Below are 25,064 nucleotides of genomic sequence, written 5' to 3' on the forward strand. Positions count from 1 at the left end.
TAATGGGAGTCCCCCCCGTCCCCCCAGTATACGCCCAGAACCATGGACCCGGTACTTGTGGTTCGGACTGTCTCCAACCAGCCATAATGTTGTGAGAGTGACATTATGTCTAAGTCCAGCTTCGGTACATTAGAAGCAACTCTGAAACTTAACCTAAGCGTTTTTCGAAGCTACTTTTTGGCTAACTTCTTATAGGAAGGTATAGGAGCTCTGAAAATGAACGTGCGCGTCTTTCACTCTTCCCGAGGGACTTAGAAGAATTTTGTGATATTTTTTATTAAAATGGTGTATAAGGGTATATATATAAATATATTTTATGCACTGTATATGAGCTGGCGATTTCTAAGTCTGTGGTTCCGAGAGGGGGTAACCAGGCTCACTAATTAAGGTCAAGCCACTTGGCTGCCAGAATGCCCTGCTTCAGCACAGACCAGAAAGGCATTGTGATAAGCGTATCCCCGGTATAGTCAGGGGTTAATGGGAGTCGTCCCCGTCCCCCCAGTATACGCCCAGAACCATGGACCCGGTACTTGTGGTTCGGACTGTCTCCAACCAGCCATAATGTTGTGAGAGTGAAATTATGTCTAAGTCCAGCTTCGGTACATTAGAAGCAACTCTGAAACTTCACCTAAGCGTTTTTCGAAGCTACTTTTTGGCTAACTTCTTATAGGAAGGTCTAGGAGCTCTGAAAATGAACGTGCGCGTCTTTCACTCTTCCCGAGGGACTTAGAAGAATTTTGTGATATTTTTTATTAAAATGGTGTATAAGGGTATATATATATAAATATATTTTATGCACTGTATATGAGCTGGCGATTTCTAAGTCTGTGGTTCCGAGAGGGGGTAACCAGGCTCACTAATTAAGGTCAAGCCACTTGGCTGCCAGAATGCCCTGCTTCAGCACAGACCAGAAAGGCATTGTGATAAGCGTATCCCCGGTATAGTCAGGGGTTAATGGGAGTCGTCCCCGTCCCCCCAGTATACGCCCAGAACCATGGACCCGGTACTTGTGGTTCGGACTGTCTCCAACCAGCCATAATGTTGTGAGAGTGAAATTATGTCTAAGTCCAGCTTCGGTACATTAGAAGCAACTCTGAAACTTAACCTAAGCGTTTTTCGAAGCTACTTTTTGGCTAACTTCTTATAGGAAGGTCTAGGAGCTCTGAAAATGAACGTGCGCGTCTTTCACTCTTCCCGAGGGACTTGGAAGAATTTTGTGATATTTTTTATTAAAATGGTGTATAAGGGTATATATATAAATATATTTTATGCACTGTATATGAGCTGGCGATTTCTAAGTCTGTTGTTCCGAGAGGGGGTAACCAGGCTCACTAATAAAGGTCAAGCCACTTGGCTGCCAGAATGCCCTGCTTCAGCACAGACCAGAAAGGCATTGTGATAAGCGTATCCCCGGTATAGTCAGGGGTTAATGGGAGTCGTCCCCGTCCCCCCAGTATACGCCCAGAACCATGGACCCGGTACTTGTGGTTCGGACTGTCTCCAACCAGCCATAATGTTGTGAGAGTGAAATTATGTCTAAGTCCAGCTTTGGTACATTAGAAGCAACTCTGAAACTTCACCTAAGCGTTTTTCGAAGCTACTTTTTGGCTAACTTCTTATTAGAAGGTCTAGGAGCTCTGAAAATGAACGTGCGCGTCTTTCACTCTTCCCGAGGGACTTAGAAGAATTTTGTGATATTTTTTATTAAAATGGTGTATAAGGGTATATATATAAATATATTTTATGCACTGTATATGAGCTGGCGATTTCTAAGTCTGTGGTTCCGAGAGGGGGTAACCAGGCTCACTAATTAAGGTGAAGCCACTTGGCTGCCAGAATGCCCTGCTTCAGCACAGACCAGAAAGGCATTGTGATAAGCGTATCCCCGGTATAGTCAGGGTTTAATGGGAGTCCCCCCCGTCCCCCCAGTATACGCCCAGAACCATGGACCCGGTACTTGTGGTTCGGACTGTCTCCAACCAGCCATAATGTTGTGAGAGTGAAATTATGTCTAAGTCCAGCTTCGGTACATTAGAAGCAACTCTGAAACTTAACCTAAGCGTTTTTCGAAGCTACTTTTTGGCTAACTTCTTATGGGAAGGTCTAGGAGCTCTGAAAATGAACGTGCGCGTCTTTCACTCTTCCCGAGGGACTTAGAAGAATTTTGTGATATTTTTTATTAAAATGGTGTATAAGGGTATATATATAAATATATTTTATGCACTGTATATGAGCTGGCGATTTCTAAGTCTGTGGTTCCGAGAGGGGGTAACCAGGCTCACTAATTAAGGTCAAGCCACTTGGCTGCCAGAATGCCCTGCTTCAGCACAGACCAGAAAGGCATTGTGATAAGCGTATCCCCGGTATAGTCAGGGGTTAATGGGAGTCGTCCCCGTCCCCCCAGTATACGCCCAGAACCATGGACCCGGTACTTGTGGTTCGGACTGTCTCCAACCAGCCATAATGTTGTGAGAGTGAAATTATGTCTAAGTCCAGCTTCGGTACATTAGAAGCAACTCTGAAACTTAACCTAAGCGTTTTTCGAAGCTACTTTTTGGCTAACTTCTTATAGGAAGGTCTAGGAGCTCTGAAAATGAACGTGCGCGTCTTTCACTCTTCCCGAGGGACTTAGAAGAATTTTGTGATATTTTTTATTAAAATGATGTATAAGGGTATATATATAAATATATTTTATGCACTGTATATGAGCTGGCGATTTCTAAGTCTCTTGTTCCGAGAGGGGGTAACCAGGCTCACTAATAAAGGTCAAGCCACTTGGCTGCCAGAATGCCCTGCTTCAGCACAGACCAGAAAGGCATTGTGATAAGCGTATCCCCGGTATAGTCAGGGGTTAATGGGAGTCCCCCCCGTCCCCCCAGTATACGCCCAGAACCATGGACCCGGTACTTGTGGTTCGGACTGTCTCCAACCAGCCATAATGTTGTGAGAGTGACATTATGTCTAAGTCCAGCTTCGGTACATTAGAAGCAACTCTGAAACTTAACCTAAGCGTTTTTCGAAGCTACTTTTTGGCTAACTTCTTATAGGAAGGTCTAGGAGCTTTGAAAATGAACGTGCGCGTCTTTCACTCTTCCCGAGGGACTTAGAAGAATTTTGTGATATTTTTTATTAAAATGGTGTATAAGGGTATATATATAAATATATTTTATGCACTGTATATGAGCTGGCGATTTCTAAGTCTGTGGTTCCGAGAGGGGGTAACCAGGCTCACTAATTAAGGTCAAGCCACTTGGCTGCCAGAATGCCCTGCTTCAGCACAGACCAGAAAGGCATTGTGATAAGCGTATCCCCGGTATAGTCAGGGGTTAATGGGAGTCGTCCCCCCAGTATACGCCCAGAACCATGGACCCGGTACTTGTGGTTCGGACTGTCTCCAACCAGCCATAATGTTGTGAGAGTGAAATTATGTCTAAGTCCAGCTTCGGTACATTAGAAGCAACTCTGAAACTTAACCTAAGCGTTTTTCGAAGCTACTTTTTGGCTAACTTCTTATAGGAAGGTCTAGGAGCTCTGAAAATGAACGTGCGCGTCTTTCACTCTTCCCGAGGGACTTAGAAGAATTTTGTGATATTTTTTATTAAAATGGTGTATAAGGGTATATATATAAATATATTTTATGCACTGTATATGAGCTGGCGATTTCTAAGTCTGTTGTTCCGAGAGGGGGTAACCAGGCTCACTAATAAAGGTCAAGCCACTTGGCTGCCATAATGCCCTGCTTCAGCACAGACCAGAAAGGCATTGTGATAAGCGTATCCCCGGTATAGTCAGGGGTTAATGGGAGTCCCCCCCGTCCCCCCAGTATACGCCCAGAACCATGGACCCGGTACTTGTGGTTCGGACTGTCTCCAACCAGCCATAATGTTGTGAGAGTGACATTATGTCTAAGTCCAGCTTCGGTACATTAGAAGCAACTCTGAAACTTAACCTAAGCGTTTTTCGAAGCTACTTTTTGGCTAACTTCTTATAGGAAGGTATAGGAGCTCTGAAAATGAACGTGCGCGTCTTTCACTCTTCCCGAGGGACTTAGAAGAATTTTGTGATATTTTTTATTAAAATGGTGTATAAGGGTATATATATAAATATATTTTATGCACTGTATATGAGCTGGCGATTTCTAAGTCTGTGGTTCCGAGAGGGGGTAACCAGGCTCACTAATTAAGGTCAAGCCACTTGGCTGCCAGAATGCCCTGCTTCAGCACAGACCAGAAAGGCATTGTGATAAGCGTATCCCCGGTATAGTCAGGGGTTAATGGGAGTCGTCCCCGTCCCCCCAGTATACGCCCAGAACCATGGACCCGGTACTTGTGGTTCGGACTGTCTCCAACCAGCCATAATGTTGTGAGAGTGAAATTATGTCTAAGTCCAGCTTCGGTACATTAGAAGCAACTCTGAAACTTCACCTAAGCGTTTTTCGAAGCTACTTTTTGGCTAACTTCTTATTAGAAGGTCTAGGAGCTCTGAAAATGAACGTGCGCGTCTTTCACTCTTCCCGAGGGACTTAGAAGAATTTTGTGATATTTTTTATTAAAATGGTGTATAAGGGTATATATATAAATATATTTTATGCACTGTATATGAGCTGGCGATTTCTAAGTCTGTGGTTCCGAGAGGGGGTAACCAGGCTCACTAATTAAGGTCAAGCCACTTGGCTGCCAGAATGCCCTGCTTCAGCACAGACAAGAAAGGCATTGTGATAAGCGTATCCCCGGTATAGTCAGGGGTTAATGGGAGTCGTCCCCGTCCCCCCAGTATACGCCCAGAACCATGGACCCGGTACTTGTGGTTCGGACTGTCTCCAACCAGCCATAATGTTGTGAGAGTGAAATTATGTCTAAGTCCAGCTTCGGTACATTAGAAGCAACTCTGAAACTTAACCTAAGCGTTTTTCGAAGCTACTTTTTGGCTAACTTCTTATAGGAAGGTCTAGGAGCTCTGAAAATGAACGTGCGCGTCTTTCACTCTTCCCGAGGGACTTAGAAGAATTTTGTGATATTTTTTATTAAAATGATGTATAAGGGTATATATATAAATATATTTTATGCACTGTATATGAGCTGGCGATTTCTAAGTCTGTTGTTCCGAGAGGGGGTAACCAGGCTCACTAATAAAGGTCAAGCCACTTGGCTGCCAGAATGCCCTGCTTCAGCACAGACCAGAAAGGCATTGTGATAAGCGTATCCCCGGTATAGTCAGGGGTTAATGGGAGTCCCCCCGTCCCCCCAGTATACGCCCAGAACCATGGACCCGGTACTTGTGGTTCGGACTGTCTCCAACCAGCCATAATGTTGTGAGAGTGACATTATGTCTAAGTCCAGCTTCGGTACATTAGAAGCAACTCTGAAACTTAACCTAAGCGTTTTTCGAAGCTACTTTTTGGCTAACTTCTTATAGGAAGGTCTAGGAGCTTTGAAAATGAACGTGCGCGTCTTTCACTCTTCCCGAGGGACTTAGAAGAATTTTGTGATATTTTTTATTAAAATGGTGTATAAGGGTATATATATAAATATATTTTATGCACTGTATATGAGCTGGCGATTTCTAAGTCTGTGGTTCCGAGAGGGGGTAACCAGGCTCACTAATTAAGGTCAAGCCACTTGGCTGCCAGAATGCCCTGCTTCAGCACAGACCAGAAAGGCATTGTGAATTGCGTATCCCCGGTATAGTCAGGGGTTAATGGGAGTCGTCCCCGTCCCCCCAGTATGCGCCCAGAACCATGGACCCGGTACTTGTGGTTCGGACTGTCTCCAACCAGCCATAATGTTGTGAGAGTGAAATTATGTCTAAGTCCAGCTTCGGTACATTAGAAGCAACTCTGAAACTTAACCTAAGCGTTTTTCGAAGCTACTTTTTGGCTAACTTCTTATAGGAAGGTCTAGGAGCTCTGAAAATGAACGTGCGCGTCTTTCACTCTTCCCGAGGGACTTAGAAGAATTTTGTGATATTTTTTATTAAAATGGTGTATAAGGGTATATATATAAATATATTTTATGCACTGTATATGAGCTGGCGATTTCTAAGTCTGTTGTTCCGAGAGGGGGTAACCAGGCTCACTAATAAAGGTCAAGCCACTTGGCTGCCATAATGCCCTGCTTCAGCACAGACCAGAAAGGCATTGTGATAAGCGTATCCCCGGTATAGTCAGGGGTTAATGGGAGTCCCCCCCGTCCCCCCAGTATACGCCCAGAACCATGGACCCGGTACTTGTGGTTCGGACTGTCTCCAACCAGCCATAATGTTGTGAGAGTGACATTATGTCTAAGTCCAGCTTCGGTACATTAGAAGCAACTCTGAAACTTAACCTAAGCGTTTTTCGAAGCTACTTTTTGGCTAACTTCTTATAGGAAGGTATAGGAGCTCTGAAAATGAACGTGCGCGTCTTTCACTCTTCCCGAGGGACTTAGAAGAATTTTGTGATATTTTTTATTAAAATGGTGTATAAGGGTATATATATAAATATATTTTATGCACTGTATATGAGCTGGCGATTTCTAAGTCTGTGGTTCCGAGAGGGGGTAACCAGGCTCACTAATTAAGGTCAAGCCACTTGGCTGCCAGAATGCCCTGCTTCAGCACAGACCAGAAAGGCATTGTGATAAGCGTATCCCCGGTATAGTCAGGGGTTAATGGGAGTCGTCCCCGTCCCCCCAGTATACGCCCAGAACCATGGACCCGGTACTTGTGGTTCGGACTGTCTCCAACCAGCCATAATGTTGTGAGAGTGAAATTATGTCTAAGTCCAGCTTCGGTACATTAGAAGCAACTCTGAAACTTCACCTAAGCGTTTTTCGAAGCTACTTTTTGGCTAACTTCTTATAGGAAGGTCTAGGAGCTCTGAAAATGAACGTGCTCGTCTTTCACTCTTCCCGAGGGACTTAGAAGAATTTTGTGATATTTTTTATTAAAATGGTGTATAAGGGTATATATATAAATATATTTTATGCACTGTATATGAGCTGGCGATTTCTAAGTCTGTGGTTCCGAGAGGGGGTAACCAGGCTCACTAATTAAGGTCAAGCCACTTGGCTGCCAGAATGCCCTGCTTCAGCACAGACCAGAAAGGCATTGTGATAAGCGTATCCCCGGTATAGTCAGGGGTTAATGGGAGTCGTCCCCGTCCCCCCAGTATACGCCCAGAACCATGGACCCGGTACTTGTGGTTCGGACTGTCTCCAACCAGCCATAATGTTGTGAGAGTGAAATTATGTCTAAGTCCAGCTTCGGTACATTAGAAGCAACTCTGAAACTTAACCTAAGCGTTTTTCGAAGCTACTTTTTGGCTAACTTCTTATAGGAAGGTCTAGGAGCTCTGAAAATGAACGTGCGCGTCTTTCACTCTTCCCGAGGGACTTGGAAGAATTTTGTGATATTTTTTATTAAAATGGTGTATAAGGGTATATATATAAATATATTTTATGCACTGTATATGAGCTGGCGATTTCTAAGTCTGTTGTTCCGAGAGGGGGTAACCAGGCTCACTAATAAAGGTCAAGCCACTTGGCTGCCAGAATGCCCTGCTTCAGCACAGACCAGAAAGGCATTGTGATAAGCGTATCCCCGGTATAGTCAGGGGTTAATGGGAGTCGTCCCCGTCCCCCCAGTATACGCCCAGAACCATGGACCCGGTACTTGTGGTTCGGACTGTCTCCAACCAGCCATAATGTTGTGAGAGTGAAATTATGTCTAAGTCCAGCTTTGGTACATTAGAAGCAACTCTGAAACTTCACCTAAGCGTTTTTCGAAGCTACTTTTTGGCTAACTTCTTATTAGAAGGTCTAGGAGCTCTGAAAATGAACGTGCGCGTCTTTCACTCTTCCCGAGGGACTTAGAAGAATTTTGTGATATTTTTTATTAAAATGGTGTATAAGGGTATATATATAAATATATTTTATGCACTGTATATGAGCTGGCGATTTCTAAGTCTGTGGTTCCGAGAGGGGGTAACCAGGCTCACTAATTAAGGTGAAGCCACTTGGCTGCCAGAATGCCCTGCTTCAGCACAGACCAGAAAGGCATTGTGATAAGCGTATCCCCGGTATAGTCAGGGTTTAATGGGAGTCCCCCCCCGTCCCCCCAGTATACGCCCAGAACCATGGACCCGGTACTTGTGGTTCGGACTGTCTCCAACCAGCCATAATGTTGTGAGAGTGAAATTATGTCTAAGTCCAGCTTCGGTACATTAGAAGCAACTCTGAAACTTAACCTAAGCGTTTTTCGAAGCTACTTTTTGGCTAACTTCTTATAGGAAGGTCTAGGAGCTCTGAAAATGAACGTGCGCGTCTTTCACTCTTCCCGAGGGACTTAGAAGAATTTTGTGATATTTTTTATTAAAATGGTGTATAAGGGTATATATATAAATATATTTTATGCACTGTATATGAGCTGGCGATTTCTAAGTCTGTTGTTCCGAGAGGGGGTAACCAGGCTCACTAATAAAGGTCAAGCCACTTGGCTGCCAGAATGCCCTGCTTCAGCACAGACCAGAAAGGCATTGTGATAAGCGTATCCCCGGTATAGTCAGGGGTTAATGGGAGTCGTCCCCGTCCCCCCAGTATACGCCCAGAACCATGGACCCGGTACTTGTGGTTCGGACTGTCTCCAACCAGCCATAATGTTGTGAGAGTGAAATTATGTCTAAGTCCAGCTTTGGTACATTAGAAGCAACTCTGAAACTTCACCTAAGCGTTTTTCGAAGCTACTTTTTGGCTAACTTCTTATTAGAAGGTCTAGGAGCTCTGAAAATGAACGTGCGCGTCTTTCACTCTTCCCGAGGGACTTAGAAGAATTTTGTGATATTTTTTATTAAAATGGTGTATAAGGGTATATATATAAATATATTTTATGCACTGTATATGAGCTGGCGATTTCTAAGTCTGTGGTTCCGAGAGGGGGTAACCAGGCTCACTAATTAAGGTGAAGCCACTTGGCTGCCAGAATGCCCTGCTTCAGCACAGACCAGAAAGGCATTGTGATAAGCGTATCCCCGGTATAGTCAGGGTTTAATGGGAGTCCCCCCCGTCCCCCCAGTATACGCCCAGAACCATGGACCCGGTACTTGTGGTTCGGACTGTCTCCAACCAGCCATAATGTTGTGAGAGTGAAATTATGTCTAAGTCCAGCTTCGGTACATTAGAAGCAACTCTGAAACTTAACCTAAGCGTTTTTCGAAGCTACTTTTTGGCTAACTTCTTATAGGAAGGTCTAGGAGCTCTGAAAATGAACGTGCGCGTCTTTCACTCTTCCCGAGGGACTTAGAAGAATTTTGTGATATTTTTTATTAAAATGGTGTATAAGGGTATATATATAAATATATTTTATGCACTGTATATGAGCTGGCGATTTCTAAGTCTGTTGTTCCGAGAGGGGGTAACCAGGCTCACTAATAAAGGTCAAGCCACTTGGCTGCCAGAATGCCCTGCTTCAGCACAGACCAGAAAGGCATTGTGATAAGCGTATCCCCGGTATAGTCAGGGGTTAATGGGAGTCGTCCCCGTCCCCCCAGTATACGCCCAGAACCATGGACCCGGTACTTGTGGTTCGGACTGTCTCCAACCAGCCATAATGTTGTGAGAGTGAAATTATGTCTAAGTCCAGCTTTGGTACATTAGAAGCAACTCTGAAACTTAACCTAAGCGTTTTTCGAAGCTACTTTTTGGCTAACTTCTTATGGGAAGGTCTAGGAGCTCTCAAAATGAACGTGCGCATCTTTCACTCTTCCCAAGGGACTTAGAAGAATCTTGTGATATTTTTTATTAAAATGGTGTATAAAGGTACTGTATATATATAAATATATTTTATGCACTGTATATGAGCTGGCGATTTCTAAGTCTGTGGTTCCGAGAGGGGGTAACCAGGCTCACTAATAAAGGTCAAGCCACTTGGCTGCCAGAATGCCCTGCTTCAGCACAGACCAGAAAGGCATTGTGATAAGCGTATCCCCGGTATAGTCAGGGGTTAATGGGAGTCCCCCCCGTCCCCCCAGTATACGCCCAGAACCATGGACCCGGTACTTGTGGTTCGGACTGTCTCCAACCAGCCATAATGTTGTGAGAGTGAAATTATGTCTAAGTCCAGCTTTGGTACATTAGAAGCAACTCTGAAACTTAACCTAAGCGTTTTTCGAAGCTACTTTTAGGCTAACTTCTTATAGGAAGGTCTAGGAGCTCTGAAAATGAACGTGCGCGTCTTTCACTCATCCCGAGGGACTTAGAAGAATTTTGTGATATTTTTTATTAAAATGGTGTATAAGGGTATATATATAAATATATTTTATGCACTGTATATGAGCTGGCGATTTCTAAGTCTGTTGTTCCGAGAGGGGGTAACCAGGCTCACTAATAAAGGTCAAGCCACTTGGCTGCCAGAATGCCCTGCTTCAGCACAGACCAGAAAGGCATTGTGATAAGCGTATCCCCGGTATAGTCAGGGGTTAATGGGAGTCGTCCCCGTCCCCCCAGTATACGCCCAGAACCATGGACCCGGTACTTGTGGTTCGGACTGTCTCCAACCAGCCATAATGTTGTGAGAGTGAAATTATGTCTAAGTCCAGCTTTGGTACATTAGAAGCAACTCTGAAACTTAACCTAAGCGTTTTTCGAAGCTACTTTTTGGCTAACTTCTTATGGGAAGGTCTAGGAGCTCTGAAAATGAACGTGCGCGTCTTTCACTCTTCCCGAGGGACTTAGAAGAATTTTGTGATATTTTTTATTAAAATGGTGTATAAGGGTATATATATAAATATATTTTATGCACTGTATATGAGCTGGCGATTTCTAAGTCTGTGGTTCCGAGAGGGGGTAACCAGGCTCACTAATTAAGGTGAAGCCACTTGGCTGCCAGAATGCCCTGCTTCAGCACAGACCAGAAAGGCATTGTGATAAGCGTATCCCCGGTATAGTCAGGGTTTAATGGGAGTCCCCCCCGTCCCCCCAGTATACGCCCAGAACCATGGACCCGGTACTTGTGGTTCGGACTGTCTCCAACCAGCCATAATGTTGTGAGAGTGAAATTATGTCTAAGTCCAGCTTCGGTACATTAGAAGCAACTCTGAAACTTAACCTAAGCGTTTTTCGAAGCTACTTTTTGGCTAACTTCTTATACTGTAGGAAGGTCTAGGAGCTCTGAAAATGAACGTGCGCGTCTTTCACTCTTCCCGAGGGACTTTGAAGAATTTTGTGATATTTTTTATTAAAATGGTGTATAAGGGTATATATATAAATATATTTTATGCACTGTATATGAGCTGGCGATTTCTAAGTCTGTTGTTCCGAGAGGGGGTAACCAGGCTCACTAATAAAGGTCAAGCCACTTGGCTGCCAGAATGCCCTGCTTCAGCACAGACCAGAAAGGCATTGTGATAAGCGTATCCCCGGTATAGTCAGGGGTTAATGGGAGTCGTCCCCGTCCCCCCAGTATACGCCCAGAACCATGGACCCGGTACTTGTGGTTCGGACTGTCTCCAACCAGCCATAATGTTGTGAGAGTGAAATTATGTCTAAGTCCAGCTTTGGTACATTAGAAGCAACTCTGAATCTTCACCTAAGCGTTTTTCGAAGCTACTTTTTGGCTAACTTCTTATGGGAAGGTCTAGGAGCTCTGAAAATGAACGTGCGCATCTTTCACTCTTCCCGAGGGACTTAGAAGAATTTTGTGATATTTTTTATTAAAATGGTGTATAAGGGTATATATATAAATATATTTTATGCACTGTATATGAGCTGGCGATTTCTAAGTCTGTGGTTCCGAGAGGGGGTAACCAGGCTCACTAATAAAGGTCAAGCCACTTGGCTGCCAGAATGCCCTGCTTCAGCACAGACCAGAAAGGCATTGTGATAAGCGTATCCCCGGTATAGTCAGGGGTTAATGGGAGTCCCCCCCGTCCCCCCAGTATACGCCCAGAACCATGGACCCGGTACTTGTGGTTCGGACTGTCTCCAACCAGCCATAATGTTGTGAGAGTGAAATTATGTCTAAGTCCAGCTTCGGTACATTAGAAGCAACTCTGAAACTTAACCTAAGCGTTTTTCGAAGCTACTTTTTGGCTAACTTCTTATAGGAAGGTCTAGAAGCTCTGAAAATGAACGTGCGCGTCTTTCACTCTTCCCGAGGGACTTGGAAGAATTTTGTGATATTTTTTATTAAAATGGTGTATAAGGGTATATATATAAATATATTTTATGCACTGTATATGAGCTGGCGATTTCTAAGTCTGTTGTTCCGAGAGGGGGTAACCAGGCTCACTAATAAAGGTCAAGCCAATTGGCTGCCAGAATGCCCTGCTTCAGCACAGACCAGAAAGGCATTGTGATAAGCGTATCCCCGGTATAGTCAGGGGTTAATGGGAGTCGTCCCCGTCCCCCCAGTATACGCCCAGAACCATGGACCCGGTACTTGTGGTTCGGACGGTCTCCAACCAGCCATAATGTTGTGAGAGTGAAATTATGTCTAAGTCCAGCTTTGGTACATTAGAAGCAACTCTGAAACTTCACCTAAGCGTTTTTCGAAGCTACTTTTTGGCTAACTTCTTATTAGAAGGTCTAGGAGCTCTGAAAATGAACGTGCGCGTCTTTCACTCTTCCCGAGGGACTTAGAAGAATTTTGTGATATTTTTTATTAAAATGGTGTATAAGGGTATATATATAAATATATTTTATGCACTGTATATGAGCTGGCGATTTCTAAGTCTGTTGTTCTGAGAGGGGGTAACCAGGCTCACTAATAAAGGTCAAGCCACTTGGCTGCCAGAATGCCCTGCTTCAGCACAGACCAGAAAGGCATTGTGATAAGCGTATCCCCGGTATAGTCAGGGGTTAATGGGAGTCGTCCCCGTCCCCCCAGTATACGCCCAGAACCATGGACCCGGTACTTGTGGTTCGGACTGTCTCCAACCAGCCATAATGTTGTGAGAGTGAAATTATGTCTAAGTCCAGCTTTGGTACATTAGAAGCAACTCTGAAACTTCACCTAAGCGTTTTTCGAAGCTACTTTTTGGCTAACTTCTCATGGGAAGGTCTAGGAGTTCTGAAAATGAATGTGCGCATCTTTCACTCTTCCCGAGGGACTTAGAAGAATTTTGTGATATTTTTTATTAAAATGGTGTATAAGGGTATATATATAAATATATTTTATGCACTGTATATGAGCTGGCGATTTCTAAGTCTGTGGTTCCGAGAGGGGGTAACCAGGCTCACTAATTAAGGTCAAGCCACTTGGCTGCCAGAATGCCCTGCTTCAGCACAGACCAGAAAGGCATTGTGATAAGCGTATCCCCGGTATAGTCAGGGGTTAATGGGAGTCCCCCCCGTCCCCCCAGTATACGCCCAGAACCATGGACCCGGTACTTGTGGTTCGGACTGTCTCCAACCAGCCATAATGTTGTGAGAGTGAAATTATGTTAAGTCCAGCTTCGGTACATTAGAAGCAACTCTGAAACTTAACCTAAGCGTTTTTCGAAGCTACTTTTTGGCTAACTTCTTATGGGAAGGTCTAGGAGCTCTGAAAATGAACGTGCGCATCTTTCACTCTTCCCAAGGGACTTAGAAGAATTTTGTGATATTTTTTATTAAAATTGTGTATAAAGGTATATATATAAATATATTTTATGCACTGTATATGAGCTGGCGATTTCTAAGTCTGTGGTTCCGAGAGGGGGTAACCAGGCTCACTAATAAAGGTCAAGCCACTTGGCTGCCAGAATGCCCTGCTTCAGCACAGACCAGAAAGGCATTGTGATAAGCGTATCCCCGGTATAGTCAGGGGTTAATGGGAGTCCCCCCCGTCCCCCCAGTATACGCCCAGAACCATGGACCCGGTACTTGTGGTTCGGACTGTCTCCAACCAGCCATAATGTTGTGAGAGTGAAATTATGTCTAAGTCCAGCTTTGGTACATTAGAAGCAACTCTGAAACTTAACCTAAGCGTTTTTCGAAGCTACTTTTAGGCTAACTTCTTATAGGAAGGTCTAGGAGCTCTGAAAATGAACGTGCGCGTCTTTCACTCTTCCCGAGGGACTTAGAAGAATTTTGTGATATTTTTTATTAAAATGGTGTATAAGGGTATATATATAAATATATTTTATGCACTGTATATGAGCTGGCGATTTCTAAGTCTGTTGTTCCGAGAGGGGGTAACCAGGCTCACTAATAAAGGTCAAGCCACTTGGCTGCCAGAATGCCCTGCTTCAGCACAGACCAGAAAGGCATTGTGATAAGCGTATCCCCGGTATAGTCAGGGGTTAATGGGAGTCGTCCCCGTCCCCCCAGTATACGCCCAGAACCATGGACCCGGTACTTGTGGTTCGGACTGTCTCCAACCAGCCATAATGTTGTGAGAGTGAAATTATGTCTAAGTCCAGCTTTGGTACATTAGAAGCAACTCTGAAACTTCACCTAAGCGTTTTTCGAAGCTACTTTTTGGCTAACTTCTTATGGGAAGGTCTAGGAGCTCTGAAAATGAACGTGCGCGTCTTTCACTCTTCCCGAGAGACTTAGAAGAATTTTGTGATATTTTTTATTAAAATGGTGTATAAGGGTATATATATAAATATATTTTATGCACTGTATATGAGCTGGCGATTTCTAAGTCTGTGGTTCCGAGAGGGGGTAACCAGGCTCACTAATTAAGGTCAAGCCACTTGGCTGCCAGAATGCCCTGCTTCAGCACAGACCAGAAAGGCATTGTGATAAGCGTATCCCCGGTATAGTCAGGGGTTAATGGGAGTCCCCCCCGTCCCCCCAGTATACGCCCAGAACCATGGACCCGGTACTTGTGGTTCGGACTGTCTCCAACCAGCCATAATGTTGTGAGAGTGAAATTATGTCTAAGTCCAGCTTCGGTACATTAGAAGCAACTCTGAAACTTAACCTAAGCGTTTTTCGAAGCTACTTTTTGGCTAACTTCTTATAGGAAGATCTAGGAGCTCTGAAAATGAACGTGCGCGTCTTTCACTCTTCCCGAGGGACTTAGAAGAATTTTGTGATATTTTTTATTAAAATGGTGTATAAGGGTATATATATAAATATATTTTATGCACTGTATATGAGCTGGCGATTTCTAAGTCTGTTGTTCCGAGAGGGGGTAACCAGGCTCACTAATAAATGTCAAGCCACTTGGCTGCCAGAATGCCCTGCTTCAGCACAGACCAGAAAGGCATTGTGATAAGCGTATCCCCGGTATAGTCAGGGGTTAATGGGAGTCCCCCCCGTCCCCCCAGTATACGCCCAGAACCATGGACCCGGTACTTGTGGTTCGGACTGTCTCCAACCAGCCATAATGTTGTGAGAGTGAAATTATAAGTCCAGCTTCGGTACATTAGAAGCAACTCTGAAACTTAACCTAAGCGTTTTTCGAAGCTACTTTTTGGCTAACTTCTTATAGGAAGGTCTAGGAGCTCTGAAAATGAACGTGCGCGTCTTTCACTCTTCCCGAGGGACTTGGAAGAATTTTGTGATATTTTTTATTAAAATGGTGTATAAGGGTATATATATAAATATATTTTATGCACTGTATATGAGCTGGCGATTTCTAAGTCTGTGGTTCCGAGAGGGGGTAACCAGGCTCACTAATTAAGGTCAAGCCACTTGGCTGCCAGAATGCCCTGCTTCAGCACAGACCAGAAAGGCATTGTGATAAGCGTATCCCCGGTATAGTCAGGGGTTAATGGGAGTCCCCCCCGTCCCCCCAGTATACGCCCAGAACCATGGACCCGGTACTTGTGGTTCGGACTGTCTCCAACCAGCCATAATGTTGTGAGAGTGAAATTATGTTAAGTCCAGCTTCGGTACATTAGAAGCAACTCTGAAACTTAACCTAAGCGTTTTTCGAAGCTACTTTTTGGCTAACTTCTTATGGGAAGGTCTAGGAGCTCTGAAAATGAACGTGCGCATCTTTCACTCTTCCCAAGGGACTTAGAAGAATTTTGTGATATTTTTTATTAAAATTGTGTATAAAGGTATATATATAAATATATTTTATGCACTGTATATGAGCTGGCGATTTCTAAGTCTGTGGTTCCGAGAGGGGGTAACCAGGCTCACTAATAAAGGTCAAGCCACTTGGCTGCCAGAATGCCCTGCTTCAGCACAGACCAGAAAGGCATTGTGATAAGCGTATCCCCGGTATAGTCAGGGGTTAATGGGAGTCCCCCCCGTCCCCCCAGTATACGCCCAGAACCATGGACCCGGTACTTGTGGTTCGGACTGTCTCCAACCAGCCATAATGTTGTGAGAGTGAAATTATGTCTAAGTCCAGCTTTGGTACATTAGAAGCAACTCTGAAACTTAACCTAAGCGTTTTTCGAAGCTACTTTTAGGCTAACTTCTTATAGGAAGGTCTAGGAGCTCTGAAAATGAACGTGCGCGTCTTTCACTCTTCCCGAGGGACTTAGAAGAATTTTGTGATATTTTTTATTAAAATGGTGTATAAGGGTATATATATAAATATATTTTATGCACTGTATATGAGCTGGCGATTTCTAAGTCTGTTGTTCCGAGAGGGGGTAACCAGGCTCACTAATAAAGGTCAAGCCACTTGGCTGCCAGAATGCCCTGCTTCAGCACAGACCAGAAAGGCATTGTGATAAGCGTATCCCCGGTATAGTCAGGGGTTAATGGGAGTCGTCCCCGTCCCCCCAGTATACGCCCAGAACCATGGACCCGGTACTTGTGGTTCGGACTGTCTCCAACCAGCCATAATGTTGTGAGAGTGAAATTATGTCTAAGTCCAGCTTTGGTACATTAGAAGCAACTCTGAAACTTCACCTAAGCGTTTTTCGAAGCTACTTTTTGGCTAACTTCTTATAGGAAGATCTAGGAGCTCTGAAAATGAACGTGCGCGTCTTTCACTCTTCCCGAGGGACTTAGAAGAATTTTGTGATATTTTTTATTAAAATGGTGTATAAGGGTATATATATAAATATATTTTATGCACTGTATATGAGCTGGCGATTTCTAAGTCTGTTGTTCCGAGAGGGGGTAACCAGGCTCACTAATAAAGGTCAAGCCACTTGGCTGCCAGAATGCCCTGCTTCAGCACAGACCAGAAAGGCATTGTGATAAGCGTATCCCCGGTATAGTCAGGGGTTAATGGGAGTCGTCCCCGTCCCCCCAGTATACGCCCAGAACCATGGACCCGGTACTTGTGGTTCGGACTGTCTCCAACCAGCCATAATGTTGTGAGAGTGAAATTATGTTAAGTCCAGCTTCGGTACATTAGAAGCAACTCTGAAACTTAACCTAAGCGTTTTTCGAAGCTACTTTTTGGCTAACTTCTTATGGGAAGGTCTAGGAGCTCTGAAAATGAACGTGCGCGTCTTTCACTCTTCCCGAGGGACTTAGAAGAATTTTGTGATATTTTTTATTAAAATGGTGTATAAGGGTATATATATAAATATATTTTATGCACTGTATATGAGCTGGCGATTTCTAAGTCTGTTGTTCCGAGAGGGGGTAACCAGGCTCACTAATAAAGGTCAAGCCACTTGGCTGCCAGAATGCCCTGCTTCAGCACAGACCAGAAAGGCATTGTGATAAGCGTATCCCCGGTATAGTCAGGGGTTAATGGGAGTCCCCCCCGTCCCCCCAGTATACGCCCAGAACCATGGACCCGGTACTTGTGGTTCGGACTGTCTCCAACCAGCCATAATGTTGTGAGAGTGAAATTATAAGTCCAGCTTCGGTACATTAGAAGCAACTCTGAAACTTAACCTAAGCGTTTTTCGAAGCTACTTTTTGGCTAACTTCTTATAGGAAGGTCTAGGAGCTCTGAAAATGAACGTGCGCGTCTTTCACTCTTCCCGAGGGACTTGGAAGAATTTTGTGATATTTTTTATTAAAATGGTGTATAAGGGTATATATATAAATATATTTTATGCACTGTATATGAGCTGGCGATTTCTAAGTCTGTTGTTCCGAGAGGGGGTAACCAGGCTCACTAATAAAGGTCAAGCCAATTGGCTGCCAGAATGCCCTGCTTCAGCACAGACCAGAAAGGCATTGTGATAAGCGTATCCCCGGTATAGTCAGGGGTTAATGGGAGTCGTCCCCGTCCCCCCAGTATACGCCCAGAACCATGGACCCGGTACTTGTGGTTCGGACGGTCTCCAACCAGCCATAATGTTGTGAGAGTGAAATTATGTCTAAGTCCAGCTTTGGTACATTAGAAGCAACTCTGAAACTTCACCTAAGCGTTTTTCGAAGCTACTTTTTGGCTAACTTATCATTGGGAAGGTCTAGGAGCTCTGAAAATGAATGTGCGCATCTTTCACTCTTCCCGAGGGACTTAGAAGAATTTTGTGATATTTTTTATTAAAATGGTGTATAAGGGTATATATATAAATATATTTTATGCACTGTATATGAGCTGGCGATTTCTAAGTCTGTGGTTCCGAGAGGGGGTAACCAGGCTCACTAATTAAGGTCAAGCCACTTGGCTGCCAGAATGCCCTGCTTCAGCACAGACCAGAAAGCCATTGTGATAAGCGTATCCCCGGTATAGTCAGGGGTTAATGGGAGTCCCCCCCGTCCCCCCAGTATACGCCCAGAACCATGGACCCGGTACTTGTGGTTCGGACTGTCTCCAACCAGCCATAATGTTGTGAGAGTGAAATTATGTTAAGTCCAGCTTCGGTACATTAGAAGCAACTCTGAAACTTAACCTAAGCGTTTTTCGAAGCTACTTTTTGGCTAACTTCTTATGGGAAGGTCTAGGAGCTCTGAAAATGAACGTGCGCATCTTTCACTCTTCCCAAGGGACTTAGAAGAATTTTGTGATATTTTTTATTAAAATTGTGTATAAAGGTATATATATAAATATATTTTATGCACTGTATATGAGCTGGCGATTTCTAAGTCTGTGGTTCCGAGAGGGGGTAACCAGGCTCACTAATAAAGGTCAAGCCACTTGGCTGCCAGAATGCCCTGCTTCAGCACAGACCAGAAAGGCATTGTGATAAGCGTATCCCCGGTATAGTCAGGGGTTAATGGGAGTCCCCCCCGTCCCCCCAGTATACGCCCAGAACCATGGACCCGGTACTTGTGGTTCGGACTGTCTCCAACCAGCCATAATGTTGTGAGAGTGAAATTATGTTAAGTCCAGCTTCGGTACATTAGAAGCAACTCTGAAACTTAACCTAAGCGTTTTTCGAAGCTACTTTTTGGCTAACTTCTTATACTGTAGGAAGGTCTAGGAGCTCTGAAAATGAACGTGCGCGTCTTTCACTCTTCCCGAGGGACTTAGAAGAATTTTGTGATATTTTTTATTAAAATTGTGTATAAGGGTATATATATAAATATATTTTATGCACTGTATATGAGCTGGCGATTTCTAAGTCTGTTGTTCCGAGAGGGGGTAACCAGGCTCACTAATAAAGGTCAAGCCACTTGGCTGCCAGAATGCCCTGTTTCAGCACAGACCAGAAAGGCATTGTGATAAGCGTATCCCCGGTATAGTCAGGGGTTAATGGGAGTCGTCCCCGTCCCCCCAGTATACGCCCAGAACCATGGACCCGGTACTTGTGGTTCGGACTGTCTCCAACCAGCCATAATGTTGTGAGAGTGAAATTATGTCTAAGTCCAGCTTTGGTACATTAGAAGCAACTCTGAATCTTCACCTAAGCGTTTTTCGAAGCTACTTTTTGGCTAACTTCTTATGGGAAGGTCTAGGAGCTCTGAAAATGAACGTGCGCATCTTTCACTCTTCCCGAGGGACTTAGAAGAATTTTGTGATATTTTTTATTAAAATGGTTTATAAGGGTATATATATAAATATATTTTATGCACTGTATATGAGCTGGCGATTTCTAAGTCTGTGGTTCCGAGAGGGGGTAACCAGGCTCACTAATAAAGGTCAAGCCACTTGGCTGCCAGAATGCCCTGCTTCAGCACAGACCAGAAAGGCATTGTGATAAGCGTATCCCCGGTATAGTCAGGGGTTAATGGGAGTCCCCCCCGTCCCCCCAGTATACGCCCAGAACCATGGACCCGGTACTTGTGGTTCGGACTGTCTCCAACCAGCCATAATGTTGTGAGAGTGAAATTATGTCTAAGTCCAGCTTCGGTACATTAGAAGCAACTCTGAAACTTAACCTAAGCGTTTTTCGAAGCTACTTTTTGGCTAACTTCTTATAGGAAGGTCTAGGAGCTCTGAAAATGAACGTGCGCGTCTTTCACTCTTCCCGAGGGACTTGGAAGAATTTTGTGATATTTTTTATTAAAATGGTGTATAAGGGTATATATATAAATATATTTTATGCACTGTATATGAGCTGGCGATTTCTAAGTCTGTTGTTCCGAGAGGGGGTAACCAGGCTCACTAATAAAGGTCAAGCCAATTGGCTGCCAGAATGCCCTGCTTCAGCACAGACCAGAAAGGCATTGTGATAAGCGTATCCCCGGTATAGTCAGGGGTTAATGGGAGTCGTCCCCGTCCCCCCAGTATACGCCCAGAACCATGGACCCGGTACTTGTGGTTCGGACGGTCTCCAACCAGCCATAATGTTGTGAGAGTGAAATTATGTCTAAGTCCAGCTTTGGTACATTAGAAGCAACTCTGAAACTTCACCTAAGCGTTTTTCGAAGCTACTTTTTGGCTAACTTCTTATTAGAAGGTCTAGGAGCTCTGAAAATGAACGTGCGCGTCTTTCACTCTTCCCGAGGGACTTAGAAGAATTTTGTGATATTTTTTATTAAAATGGTGTATAAGGGTATATATATAAATATATTTTATGCACTGTATATGAGCTGGCGATTTCTAAGTCTGTTGTTCTGAGAGGGGGTAACCAGGCTCACTAATAAAGGTCAAGCCACTTGGCTGCCAGAATGCCCTGCTTCAGCACAGACCAGAAAGGCATTGTGATAAGCGTATCCCCGGTATAGTCAGGGGTTAATGGGAGTCGTCCCCGTCCCCCCAGTATACGCCCAGAACCATGGACCCGGTACTTGTGGTTCGGACTGTCTCCAACCAGCCATAATGTTGTGAGAGTGAAATTATGTCTAAGTCCAGCTTTGGTACATTAGAAGCAACTCTGAAACTTCACCTAAGCGTTTTTCGAAGCTACTTTTTGGCTAACTTCTCATGGGAAGGTCTAGGAGCTCTGAAAATGAATGTGCGCATCTTTCACTCTTCCCGAGGGACTTAGAAGAATTTTGTGATATTTTTTATTAAAATGGTGTATAAGGGTATATATATAAATATATTTTATGCACTGTATATGAGCTGGCGATTTCTAAGTCTGTGGTTCCGAGAGGGGGTAACCAGGCTCACTAATTAAGGTCAAGCCACTTGGCTGCCAGAATGCCCTGCTTCAGCACAGACCAGAAAGGCATTGTGATAAGCGTATCCCCGGTATAGTCAGGGGTTAATGGGAGTCCCCCCCGTCCCCCCAGTATACGCCCAGAACCATGGACCCGGTACTTGTGGTTCGGACTGTCTCCAACCAGCCATAATGTTGTGAGAGTGAAATTATGTTAAGTCCAGCTTCGGTACATTAGAAGCAACTCTGAAACTTAACCTAAGCGTTTTTCGAAGCTACTTTTTGGCTAACTTCTTATGGGAAGGTCTAGGAGCTCTGAAAATGAACGTGCGCATCTTTCACTCTTCCCAAGGGACTTAGAAGAATTTTGTGATATTTTTTATTAAAATTGTGTATAAAGGTATATATATAAATATATTTTATGCACTGTATATGAGCTGGCGATTTCTAAGTCTGTGGTTCCGAGAGGGGGTAACCAGGCTCACTAATAAAGGTCAAGCCACTTGGCTGCCAGAATGCCCTGCTTCAGCACAGACCAGAAAGGCATTGTGATAAGCGTATCCCCGGTATAGTCAGGGGTTAATGGGAGTCCCCCCCGTCCCCCCAGTATACGCCCAGAACCATGGACCCGGTACTTGTGGTTCGGACTGTCTCCAACCAGCCATAATGTTGTGAGAGTGAAATTATGTCTAAGTCCAGCTTTGGTACATTAGAAGCAACTCTGAAACTTAACCTAAGCGTTTTTCGAAGCTACTTTTAGGCTAACTTCTTATAGGAAGGTCTAGGAGCTCTGAAAATGAACGTGCGCGTCTTTCACTCTTCCCGAGGGACTTAGAAGAATTTTGTGATATTTTTTATTAAAATGGTGTATAAGGGTATATATATAAATATATTTTATGCACTGTATATGAGCTGGCGATTTCTAAGTCTGTTGTTCCGAGAGGGGGTAACCAGGCTCACTAATAAAGGTCAAGCCACTTGGCTGCCAGAATGCCCTGCTTCAGCACAGACCAGAAAGGCATTGTGATAAGCGTATCCCCGGTATAGTCAGGGGTTAATGGGAGTCGTCCCCGTCCCCCCAGTATACGCCCAGAACCATGGACCCGGTACTTGTGGTTCGGACTGTCTCCAACCAGCCATAATGTTGTGAGAGTGAAATTATGTCTAAGTCCAGCTTTGGTACATTAGAAGCAACTCTGAAACTTCACCTAAGCGTTTTTCGAAGCTACTTTTTGGCTAACTTCTTATGGGAAGGTCTAGGAGCTCTGAAAATGAACGTGCGCGTCTTTCACTCTTCCCGAGGGACTTAGAAGAATTTTGTGATATTTTTTATTAAAATGGTGTATAAGGGTATATATATAAATATATTTTATGCACTGTATATGAGCTGGCGATTTCTAAGTCTGTGGTTCCGAGAGGGGGTAACCAGGCTCACTAATTAAGGTGAAGCCACTTGGCTGCCAGAATGCCCTGCTTCAGCACAGACCAGAAAGGCATTGTGATAAGCGTAACCCCGGTTTAGTCAGGGTTTAATGGGAGTCCCCCCCGTCCCCCCAGTATACGCCCAGAACCATGGACCCGGTACTTGTGGTTCGGACTGTCTCCAACCAGCCATAATGTTGTGAGAGTGAAATTATGTTAAGTCCAGCTTCGGTACATTAGAAGCAACTCTGAAACTTAACCTAAGCGTTTTTCGAAGCTACTTTTTGGCTAACTTCTTATGGGAAGGTCTAGGAGCTCTGAAAATGAACGTGCGCATCTTTCACTCTTCCCGAGGGACTTAGAAGAATTTTGTGATATTTTTTATTAAAATTGTGTATAAAGGTATATATATAAATATATTTTATGCACTGTATATGAGCTGGCGATTTCTAAGTCTGTGGTTCCGAGAGGGGGTAACCAGGCTCACTAATAAAGGTCAAGCCACTTGGCTGCCAGAATGCCCTGCTTCAGCACAGACCAGAAAGGCATTGTGATAAGCGTATCCCCGGTATAGTCAGGGGTTAATGGGAGTCCCCCCCGTCCCCCCAGTATACGCCCAGAACCATGGACCCGGTACTTGTGGTTCGGACTGTCTCCAACCAGCCATAATGTTGTGAGAGTGAAATTATGTCTAAGTCCAGCTTTGGTACATTAGAAGCAACTCTGAAACTTAACCTAAGCGTTTTTCGAAGCTACTTTTAGGCTAACTTCTTATAGGAAGGTCTAGGAGCTCTGAAAATGAACGTGCGCGTCTTTCACTCTTCCCGAGGGACTTAGAAGAATTTTGTGATATTTTTTATTAAAATGGTGTATAAGGGTATATATATAAATATATTTTATGCACTGTATATGAGCTGGCGATTTCTAAGTCTGTGGTTCCGAGAGGGGGTAACCAGGCTCACTAATTAAGGTGAAGCCACTTGGCTGCCAGAATGCCCTGCTTCAGCACAGACCAGAAAGGCATTGTGATAAGCGTAACCCCGGTTTAGTCAGGGTTTAATGGGAGTCCCCCCCGTCCCCCCAGTATACGCCCAGAACCATGGACCCGGTACTTGTGGTTCGGACTGTCTCCAACCAGCCATAATGTTGTGAGAGTGAAATTATGTCTAAGTCCAGCTTTGGTACATTAGAAGCAACTTTGAAACTTCACCTAAGCGTTTTTCGAAGCTACTTTTTGGCTAACTTCTTATGGGAAGGTCTAGGAGCTCTGAAAATGAACGTGCGCATCTTTCACTCTTCCCGAGGGACTTAGAAGAATTTTGTGATATTTTTTATTAAAATGGTGTATAAGGGTATATATATAAATATATTTTATGCACTGTATATGAGCTGGCGATTTCTAAGTCTGTGGTTCCGAGAGGGGGTAACCAGGCTCACTAATTAAGGTCAAGCCACTTGGCTGCCAGAATGCCCTGCTTCAGCACAGACCAGAAAGGCATTGTGATAAGCGTATCCCCGGTATAGTCAGGGGTTAATGGGAGTCCCCCCCGTCCCCCCAGTATACGCCCAGAACCATGGACCCGGTACTTGTGGTTCGGACTGTCTCCAACCAGCCATAATGTTGTGAGAGTGAAATTATGTTAAGTCCAGCTTCGGTACATTAGAAGCAACTCTGAAACTTAACCTAAGCGTTTTTCGAAGCTACTTTTTGGCTAACTTCTTATGGGAAGGTCTAGGAGCTCTGAAAATGAACGTGCGCATCTTTCACTCTTCCCAAGGGACTTAGAAGAATTTTGTGATATTTTTTATTAAAATTGTGTATAAAGGTATATATATAAATATATTTTATGCACTGTATATGAGCTGGCGATTTCTAAGTCTGTGGTTCCGAGAGGGGGTAACCAGGCTCACTAATAAAGGTCAAGCCACTTGGCTGCCAGAATGCCCTGCTTCAGCACAGACCAGAAAGGCATTGTGATAAGCGTATCCCCGGTATAGTCAGGGGTTAATGGGAGTCCCCCCCGTCCCCCCAGTATACGCCCAGAACCATGGACCCGGTACTTGTGGTTCGGACTGTCTCCAACCAGCCATAATGTTGTGAGAGTGAAATTATGTCTAAGTCCAGCTTTGGTACATTAGAAGCAACTCTGAAACTTAACCTAAGCGTTTTTCGAAGCTACTTTTAGGCTAACTTCTTATAGGAAGGTCTAGGAGCTCTGAAAATGAACGTGCGCGTCTTTCACTCTTCCCGAGGGACTTAGAAGAATTTTGTGATATTTTTTATTAAAATGGTGTATAAGGGTATATATATAAATATATTTTATGCACTGTATATGAGCTGGCGATTTCTAAGGCTGTGGTTCCGAGAGGGGGT

The sequence above is a fragment of the Ascaphus truei genome, chromosome 4 (genome assembly GCF_040206685.1).
Source record: "Ascaphus truei isolate aAscTru1 chromosome 4, aAscTru1.hap1, whole genome shotgun sequence".
Taxonomy (NCBI): domain Eukaryota; kingdom Metazoa; phylum Chordata; class Amphibia; order Anura; family Ascaphidae; genus Ascaphus; species Ascaphus truei.